Source organism: Crotalus tigris, unplaced genomic scaffold, assembly GCF_016545835.1.
Source record: "Crotalus tigris isolate CLP2741 ecotype Arizona unplaced genomic scaffold, ASM1654583v1 scf7180000024280.1573445, whole genome shotgun sequence".
In the NCBI taxonomy this organism is placed as follows: Eukaryota; Metazoa; Chordata; class Lepidosauria; order Squamata; family Viperidae; genus Crotalus; species Crotalus tigris.
In genome coordinates this window covers 89,558-99,694 of record NW_024100452.1, presented here as the reverse complement: position 1 = coordinate 99,694, position 10,137 = coordinate 89,558, and the positions used below count along the sequence as shown (strand labels likewise).

Here is a 10,137-nt window from a genome sequence, read left to right as displayed (position 1 = left end):
TGAATGAATGGACGAACAAATGAATGAAATACTTTATTTTCTTTTTGAATCACATGCTTTATACAATGGTTATATTCTCCTTTAAGATTAATTTTTGTAAAATATTTAACATTTTTCTAATATTTAAACATTTAACATTTAAATATTATATTTAACATAAACATATCTAATATATAAGATATGTTTACCTACATTATCATTATTATTATTACAGATGTAAGAAAACACTAACAGGAGAATAATTTTATAATAGCCTAGAAATGTAATGAATCACAGACCATAACATTCTCTTCTACCTAAATCAGTTTTACATTTTAATCTCAAGATATGTTGAATTTAGCCTGTACTAGGCCATGTAGTTTATAGACTAGTGATTCTTAACCTGTGGTCTATGGATCCCCTGGGGGCCAGTGATGTCATCATGGGGGAATCTGCAAAGGCTTGAAGAAATGTTATGATTTAAATCTTGAGTTAAATGTTGGAGGTCCCTGGCCATGGTTCATGGCTACAAAGGATATTTAAAAGCGGTTCGTGGTGAAGAAAAGGTTGAAAACCACTGTTATAGACCAAGATGCAATTCTGCATCTAGTGCAGCATGATTTGGTTGTGGTGATTTTACTCAATTATAAACAAGGTAATAAAGTTATAGTTTTATACTTAAGAAGCAACACATCTCTGAGTCAATGTCATATGTAAATGTTTTGCACTGTTATTTCATGTTTATTTTGCAAAGAAAAGAGAGAGGCCTAAACAGAAGCTTGTTTTGAAAGTAAACACTTCCCAGAGGTAATTACATATTATATGTAAATATGTGAACTACAATTTTAACTTGAGCTGCTATGTGGACAAGAGACATTTGAATTTCTCCTTATGCCTCTTCCTCTCCCTTGTGGCTACTATTCAGAAGGTAAAGGTTAGAACTATTAAATGAAATCATGCATTTGATTCAATGTCAAATAGACATTTGAAATAACATTTGGATATATATATATCTATGTATCTTTTTGTGTATTGTCAGAAAACCAAAGTCTGCTGAGAGATTTCCTCTTTTGCTTCCTAGAAAACAACATGACAAGAAAGGGATCAACTGGCTCCCAAAACAGCTGCAGAGAACTTGCTATGTTCTTCCCTGTCAGAAAGAATACAGTACCCTGTTCCAGCTGCCAAAATGCATTTTAACTGTAGAAATTGAAATAACCTCTTTTTTTAATTAATCTCAACTTCTTTGGCACATAATATTTTTCTAAAATTGGGATAAAATTATAACTAACATATTTAGCATTAATTACACTTTTAACATGTCTTTAAATAATTTCTGTATGATATATTTGTAGTTGTCAAGATAAGCTATGGTAGTATAATGGATATTCTGTACTAAGTCAATATTTGAGTGTAAAATGTTAGGAACAAAATACAAGAAAGAACTGTTTACAAGGTTCTTTCAAGAATCTAGATAGTATTTGGAAACAATACTAATTATTTTTATTAAATTATTTTTATATTGCTTTTCACTATGAAAAATCCAAAGCAGTTTACATACAATTTTCCTTAAAATATTTTAAATATAAATCAGGATAAAAACATATTTGTCAAATTACAAATTTTAGGAGGAATCTATAACTGGGAAAGGCTAACATAAAAGACAGTATTTTACAAGGTGCCTGAAATCCAGTTTTCCACAGGCACAAAATGAAGAAAACCTGGCTCCATGTAACCACCGTGTCACAATTCATAAGCCATGGCAGAGAAAGCAGTTCCCCCTCCCGAACATGTTAAGCCCTGGGAGGCTGATGGAACTGGGCACATTCTTTAACTTAGTCCCAAGTTAAGGATTTATATATACTACCATCTTGAATCTAGATTGGCCGCCTGCACAAATTTTATTTTTAATGTTGGTATAATGATGTGCATGGCCTGACAAACTACTACATTCTTTACTAGCTGCAGCTTTTAAATCAGTCTCAAGGATAAAGCTATATAGAGCATATTACAGTAATCCATTATTGAAATTATTCATGTAAAAATTACTATAGCAATTTATCTTTACTCAGAAACAGATGCAACTGGCATACTCCCCTAAATTAGGAGTTGACACTAGCCATGGAGGTCCTCTAGGCAGGACTTCTATGGCTAGAAACATTTATTTTCCATAGAGTCCAACAAAACAAAATGTACAAATAATGATTTCTCTATGGTTATTTCATATGTTTACAGCAGGAGACAGACTATTTTGCAGCTCAATTCTGGAAGAGATTTCAAGGTCAGTCCAGCAATAGTGTTCAAAGAAAGCTTATTTAGAAGAGAAATAGTTATTCAAAGAAAAAAGTGGTATTCAAAGCAAGCCTTTCAAAGAAAACAGTTGAAAGAAAGCTTTTTTGGTTTAGTCAGAGGGTTGGAATTTTTTCATGTAGGGTTTTTCTGTGGACAACAGTTGGAAAACATAGTAGTTCCCAGAAACTTATGATAAAATAGATTGTCTCTGGTATACCTTGGTATATGGGCTGGCAAGTTGTACAAAGCCAATAGTAATTAAATTAAATTAAATGAACTGTTACTTCCATTTTAATATAAATCATTCTGAAACCTTATCATTTTTGCTGTGCAATCTTATTATGCACAAAACCTGTGCTTATATTGTGTAGCATGCTGCAAGTAGTATGAAAGCTGGCCATAAATTTAAACATGAATTGCAGGAATGTGGCAAGAATAGGTAAGCATTTGTAGAATAATTGGTTTTAGAGGCTAGCCATATCATCTCTTGTAATTAAAAAGCATTGTGGTATCAGCTATAAATACAGAAGCATCTGACAGAATAGCTATAACATCCTCTCTTCTTATTAGTGTTCTTAGTATTTTTGGTCAAAATGACTCTGCTAACTACAACTGTTGAAGCATAAGCCAGTCTGTCATGACATTGTTTACTGTGCCCTTGGTTAAAGGGATCAATGGTATTTTGAAGCAGGAAGAATTTTATGCTTGCCAGGTAATCTGAGCCCTAACTATATCCTTCGTTCTATGAAGTCAATGCAACTGAAGGAATGAATTGAAAGTTTTGCTTCAAGAAGCTGTCTGGATTAGAGATTTGGAAAAGACAGCAGAGACAGTGAAAAGCCATGAAAAAAATACACAACCAATCAAATTTCCCAATCATTGAAACAATATTCACCGAAGTATATCATATCAGGACTGCAAAAATCTGAATGACCACTTAAGGGGAAAGAAAGGTTTTTGCATCTTTCTCCTACTATTTAATAGTTATTAGGAATATTGTTGTTATACGATAAGGCAGGAGGCATCATCTTTTTTGAGACAGACAGGCAGGCATTGAATACTCAAGTAACAATAGCAATAGCACTTTGACTTATATACCGCTTCACAGTGCTTTACAGCCTTCTCTAAGTGGTTTACAGGGTCAGTATATTGCTCCCAACAATCTGGGTCCTCATTTTACCAACCTCGGAAGGCTGAGTTAACCCTGAGTCAGTGAATTTGAATTGCCAAACTGCTGGCAGTTGGCAGTCAGCAGAAGTAGCCTGCCGTACTGCATTCTAACCACTGTGCCATCACAGCTCAGTAGAGCTGAGAGTTGGCAAAAAGAAGTGTCTCTTTGCATAGTGTGCCTTCTGTGAGCCCTGTCATTATGAAATGGCATCTTTAAAATGATTCTGAAATCAGAATTGGCAACTGCAAGTGCAAACATGCAATTCTTGGTGGTAAATTGGAAAAGGCAACTGCTGCAGTTTTCTCCTTTTAAGATCCACAAGTAACAGCAAATCCTTCCTTAAGATAAATTAAGAGGCTAAACTTGTTTATATAAAGACTTTGTGTTCAATAAGTATTTCCCCCACTTGAATAGGGTTATGATAATGATAACTTATAGCATCTCCCACAAATTTGTAGTAGTGTTAATTGGAGCCAATGAGGTGTGGTAGGCAGAGTATTAGGGTACGAAGATGCAAGTGCAGTTTTCTGTTAACTGCGAAGTGACTATAGTACTTGACTAGTAAAACCACCAGCAACTTGGCTCCCTATTTCAGGCTTTATATATAGGGCTGCTCATAAGTACTCTTTTTAATTTTTGAATTAAAATTAAATTAAATTCCAATTAAATATTGGAAAGTCTGCACCTGACTCTTGCACATTTGCTTCAGAATAGCATATTTGAGCAGGAGGGCAACTGTTAACATGTACTAATGATTAGACATAAAACAGATATCAGAAAAACAATCAAATCACAATTCCTGTTAGCTTGAATGATTTAGCTTTATATGAATGTGAAATTCCAGACATTGCCTTCGTATAAATCATTGTGAACTGATTGACAAACATACTAAAACATTTTATTTAACCAGAGTCTGAAAAGATGATTTATTGAAGACTAGATTATTCTAACCATGGTCTGGTAAGTCAGCTGAATCTGGAATAATTTTTATGATTAATTAACTATTATTATGCTAGAAAAATTACATTGTGTATGGGTCAACCACAGCATGGAACAACACTTCTAATAGCATCTTTGTTGTTCTTTTTCTGTTTTTCATTCTACAAGGCTGAAAAAAAAATCTCTCTCATTTCTTAAAACAAATAGTAGTAAACAGCATTGCAGCAAATGCAAAGTTGCTTCAATTATATGGTCATGTTGTGCAGGGAGGTAAGTAGCCACTACAGCCACTAACTTGATTTTCTATTGGATGATTGTCAGGTTAATACTAAGCATAGTTCACTGTGACATCCAAACATCATGTAAAACTGGCAGCCCTCAGAATGGAAAGCAGACAGATATCATTCTGAATTTTTAAAAAAGTGTCCAGCTATTGCCCAATAGTTCTACTTATATTAAATATTGCAAAGTTTGATTTTTAATTTATTTTCCTTCTGTTTTCAGAGCCTACAGCAAAGTGCCATTTCTTTAACACAGATTTTGACAGGAAACAATGAATTTCATTATCAGGTTGTCTTCGAAGACACCAGTGTTGACAGATGTTACAAAGATTTCAACCAAACAATTAAAAAAACCTGATTTGACAGAGAATGAGTTATTTAGGGTTTCCCATCTTTACCTTTTCTACTGCTAATGCACTTCATTTTGAATCTAATCAAATCATGTCCCTATGGACTTCAATTGACCTGCCATCATCAAAACTGCAATAATTAAAGTAATGTCTGAACTTATCTAATCCAGAGATTTGGTTGTAATACAAGAGAAATAAAAATTACTGATATTGTAAAAAAGGTGAAATTATATCTGGGATAGTCAACATTTTATTACTTTGACATTTTTTTGCTGCTGTCTTCCATTCTAACACAATCTAATGCAAATTTACTCAGAAGAAATCATGCTGAGTTTAGTTTATTCACCTTCAATGTTTTTTTTTTTTTTTACTGTGGGCAACCCAAACTTGCTTGCACTTGTTTTGACTGTCTATATAGTATTTGAGAAAAATGTGGATCCCTTTAAAAAATTGTTATAGTATTGGCTAAAATTTTCAAAGTTTTTGCCTCTTTTGTAGATTCCCAAGATGAAATATAGGCTACTTTGATTTCCCTACATACACGAACACTAAATACTCATGTGGTCCCTTTTACGCTTGCCTTTATTTTACCTTAGAAAATTTCGTGATTATGTTTAAATTCAAGTATTTGAGAAGACCAACTTCATTTTTATATAACACCTTCTATGAAAAACAGCCTTCTCTAAAAATTGATCCATGCAGACTAATTCTCCTGAGAAACATCCCTTAATGCTCTGCTGCAGGGATGTCAAACTGCCGGCTCGCAGGCTGGTTACATCATATGGAGGTTGTGCCCATCCCAGCTCCAGCAATGCAAAAAAAGTTGCGATACGTCACGACAGGTCACATGACACAGTGAGTTTGACATCCGTATTCTATTGCAATCACATTCTCTCTCATCAATTGATCTGTCCCTATTCAATTAGGGAAGGCTAGAGATTTGTTTTTTTTGGTTTTTTAGATTTGACAAGACTGGCAAAGCTTTACAAACTCAGGATTCTGTCCATAATACAACAGATTGAAAATTGAAGAATGCCTGTTACTTTGTTGATAAAGTTGAATGTAGAGTAAATCTTTAGGTTTCAAAATATGCTGATCTAGAATCTACTGGAGATATATACTGTAAGAAGCTTCTCTGTTGCAAAGATTCTATGTATGTAGCAAATATTAGATTAAAAATTAGCCCCATTGTTATTGTCACTATGTATGAAAAAAATCTTTAATTATCTATAGTATGAGTTATTTAGACCAATTTATACAAAACAATCTCCCTGATTTAATTCACCAGAGGAAAGCCACAGAAGAAACAAAAGCAGAGATGGGTGTTCCTGTTGGCATGAAGATAGCTCTTTGGAAAACAAATGCAGTATAATTTGAAGTTTTGCAAATGACTTTTTCCCCTAAAACGTTTAAACAAACTTTTATAGCTTCCCTTGGATTTAATTGTATGTAGATATAATGCATTTATTTATATTATTTTCATAATCATTAATAATTGGTTGTCATTTTTGGCTTTGGATTAGATCTGTGGTTTGAGTAAATAACTGCAAGACAGTCTTAGGACTTCCACTGGCTGGAATGAGTGTATTCATGTGTGAAGCAATAATATGAAGCCCAAGTAATCTTGGGAGGCTATTGCTGTTATGTCTCTTGCATATTATTGAAGTTGCCAAAAGCTAGAAAGCTGCTGCCACAAACTTCATTAATACTAAAGATATTAAAATTGGTGAGTAAAACAATGGGTAAAAGTTATGAATGTTGCTTTGCCAGTTTAGTTATGTAATGTCTTTTTGAGCAATTATATGTTCCAAATGTAGTCCATCTATCACACATTTTTCACACTTGTAACAAAACTGCTTACAGTGAAAAATGTTTAAAACTTCCTACTTTTACATCTTCCATTTCCTCTAAACACATTGTTTACATCTAGAGGATAAATATACTACGGTATTTTTTTCTACGGCAATCAGCAACAACGAGCATACCCTGATGAAACATATAAACTGCAGTTTAATGTGCAACACTGGGTAGAAAACATTTTGAGCTGTGTTAATTTTTTAAAATTATGCTGTGATTCTTTATTTTGCATATTGTTTTGTTCTAAGTAGCTATCTGTAGCAGGTAATATATAACATTTTATATGAATAAATACACTAGGAATCCACTAACTCATTCCAGTCTCTCTTTTTCTGTATCCTTCGCAGTTTCTGCTATGCAACAATAACATCAAGAACAGCGCGTGACAAATACTGCTTCCATCTCTCTCGCGTTCCCTCCGAGGGCACCGCCCTAAGAACCAAGAACAGCCTGACTACGCATGCGCACACCTCTGCTTCTTTTTCGCCGAGTGCCGCGCCGCCTTTTCCTTCCCCTCCCTCCGCAAGAACGGATTCAAGCGTACTCGTACACATGCGCCGACATCAATTGACGTGAGAGAGCAGCGGTGCCTTTCTGTGGCTTATTGAGGCTGCAGTGCCATCTGGCGACCAACTTCTCTGTTACGAATTCCAGCGCATGCGTAGTTCCTGCGGATGTGGGCGGACGCGCGCCTCCTGTGTAGCTTACGTCACGTTTACGTAGGAGGTAGTTAGAGTACTCCGTGGGAAAAATGGAAGGTAACACAATTGGATTTTAGGCTGCGATACCTATATTCTGCGTTTTCCAACTCAACTGTTGCTCAGATGTACTGGAATAATTGGTCCCAACAATCACAGTCAAGAGATTTATACTTATCTGAGTAACTTATCTGGATTAGTATAAAATACTAACACGTAAAGTAAATCAGTAATATAAATATATAAAGATATGATTATTGTGCTGGTGCAATGAATAAGGATAGAAGAATAAAATGAAAGCGTAGAATGTTAATTTCATAAGAACAGTTTAGGATGAAAGGATAATTTCCTGGGATGCAGCAGTGCAAAATATAAGACAAGTGGTTCATCTCTTGCAGATGGTACTCAGTGGTATTGTGCCTTGAAATATAAAGGTCCTATTATGTCTTATAGTCATTAATAGGGCTACTCTCTGTGTGTATATTGTAATCTTTAGATCAGGGGTGTCAAAACTGCCGGCCCATGAATCATGCGGAGGCTGTGCCCACCCCAGCTCTGGCAATGCAAAAAAAGTTGCGATACATTGCAATATGTCATGTGACTGGTGACCCGTGCTTTAGACTTATGATGATAACTGATTCCATACACATCCATAGTTAGGTGAAGTGAGTGTAATTTAAAATCCAGTTTCTTTTTCTGCCCTGAATCTGAAGATACTTTCTTTGATTATTCAGCAATGGATGTAGGCTAAAAACGCTTGGAACGCAGAACTTTAATAGTGGTAATAAACAGGGAAGAGTGTTTATGTGAAATTAAAATGTATAAAAATTTTTTTGTGATTTTTATTTTTGAGTCATTTGGACAGATGAAATATTAGGGATAATAAACAATACAAAATACAGTACTAGCTGTTAGATAACATTAGAAGCACAAAGAAAAATGTAGCTTCCTAAGTAAGCCGATTTCATCCCTCTAATGTTAGGGATAATCAGCCTGATGGCCTAATGGTGAAAATGTGCACTCATTCAGAAGATTGAGAGTTCATTTCTAGATAGCAGCAGATATTTCTCTCCTTGGGCTCAAAAAAAAAAAAAAAAATTTCAAATTCCACATTGACATCAGGAAGGACATTTGGCCAGTAAATGCTCAGCTCCATCCAGTTACCCCAATTCTACCCTGAATATGGACTACAGCAGGCATGTCAAACTGCTGGCCCGCAGGCCGGATGCGTCACTCCGAAACCATGCCCACCCCATTGCCGGCAATGGGGAAAAAGTCATGATACGTTGCACGACGTCACGTGACATCGCGAGTTTGACATGCCTGGACTACAGGGTCATAGAAGGGGAGTTTGTTTATGTCAGGGGTAATACTTCAGATGTCTTTTGGAATTTTCTCAAAATAAATTTTATTATGATTAACTATTAATCACTTTGGACAAGAACTTTCCAATATGATTAAGAGTGTGAGGAGGAATTGACTTCTAGGAATTTGAAACTTACTGAAATCATGAATTTCTTATCCAGTAGGTGGCATCCCTGAAATCTATTCCCATTTATGTAAATGGTGAAAAAGACATTAAATCCTGGTAATGAAAGAATGCAAGAACACCCCATTTAAATCTGGCTGGATTAAACTGATTCCCCTAAACTGGTTGCTGTTCATAGATATATTATCTCTGTGTTAATCAACCAATCCTTCATGCAGGCTGGAGAGGGATTGCTAAAAGGCTGGAAGTGGCCCAGAGGCCACTGATATATAATAGTAAAATATTAATGTAATTTACAGAATTTTCCCCAGCAATGGGGAAAAAACTCCGGTACGTTGCGCAACGTCATGTGATGTCGCGAGTTTGACATGTCTGACTTAGAACTATCACAAAGTATTTCTACAGAATCAGTCATTCCAAAAATGTGTACAGACTATAAAAGAACTGTTATGTCATTAGAAATATAGCTAATTGGAAAGTTGCTATTTTAACACTTATAGCTATGCACAAGAAAGTATACTTTCTTTCGAATTTGAATATAAATGAAGAGGGGTACTTAACAACAGTTCACCACAAACTTCTCTTAAATGCTTTTGCATACTTGAAAAATAATAGGAAAAATTCCTTGAACTCTAATGCAGAAAATGGTCTTTAGTTACTGGAAAAACTATTATTAGAGAGGTAGATATCCTTTCTCACTGGTTTTGGAGTGCAAATATGAACCCTGCTTATTTCTTCATCTTGTACCATAGTACATCCTGTTTTCCCTAAATTCATTTATGATTGGTATGTCACTGTTAAGTCTGAGTATACATGTTCTCATAAATAAGCACTTTATTCTTCAAAGCAGTTATGCAATTGTAGCTATCTTTCCCCACATCAGAGGAAAAAGGACAGATAGCAAATATCTTCTTTAATATTTAAAGCTAAGAAATAACATCAGTATTTCTGTTGTATACTGCAGCACACCTGAGTTGCCTTATTGGAGGGATGGGCAGAATATACATTTAATGAATAAGTAAAATTATTGATGAAGGAACATTTAACTATATTTTAAGTGCCATCATATATTGGTTTACAT

General features: G+C 34.9%; 1 long non-coding RNA gene across 1 annotated transcript; it reads left to right on the top strand.

Moving 5' to 3' along the window:
- Window positions 1-1,022: 1,022 nt before the first annotated feature.
- On the top strand, window positions 1,023-8,831 carry LOC120299134. Its single transcript, XR_005554347.1, has 3 exons — window positions 1,023-2,260; window positions 4,353-6,738; window positions 7,217-8,831. It is a non-coding gene; the product is annotated as an uncharacterized LOC120299134 (long non-coding RNA).
- Window positions 8,832-10,137: the final 1,306 nt, after the last annotated feature.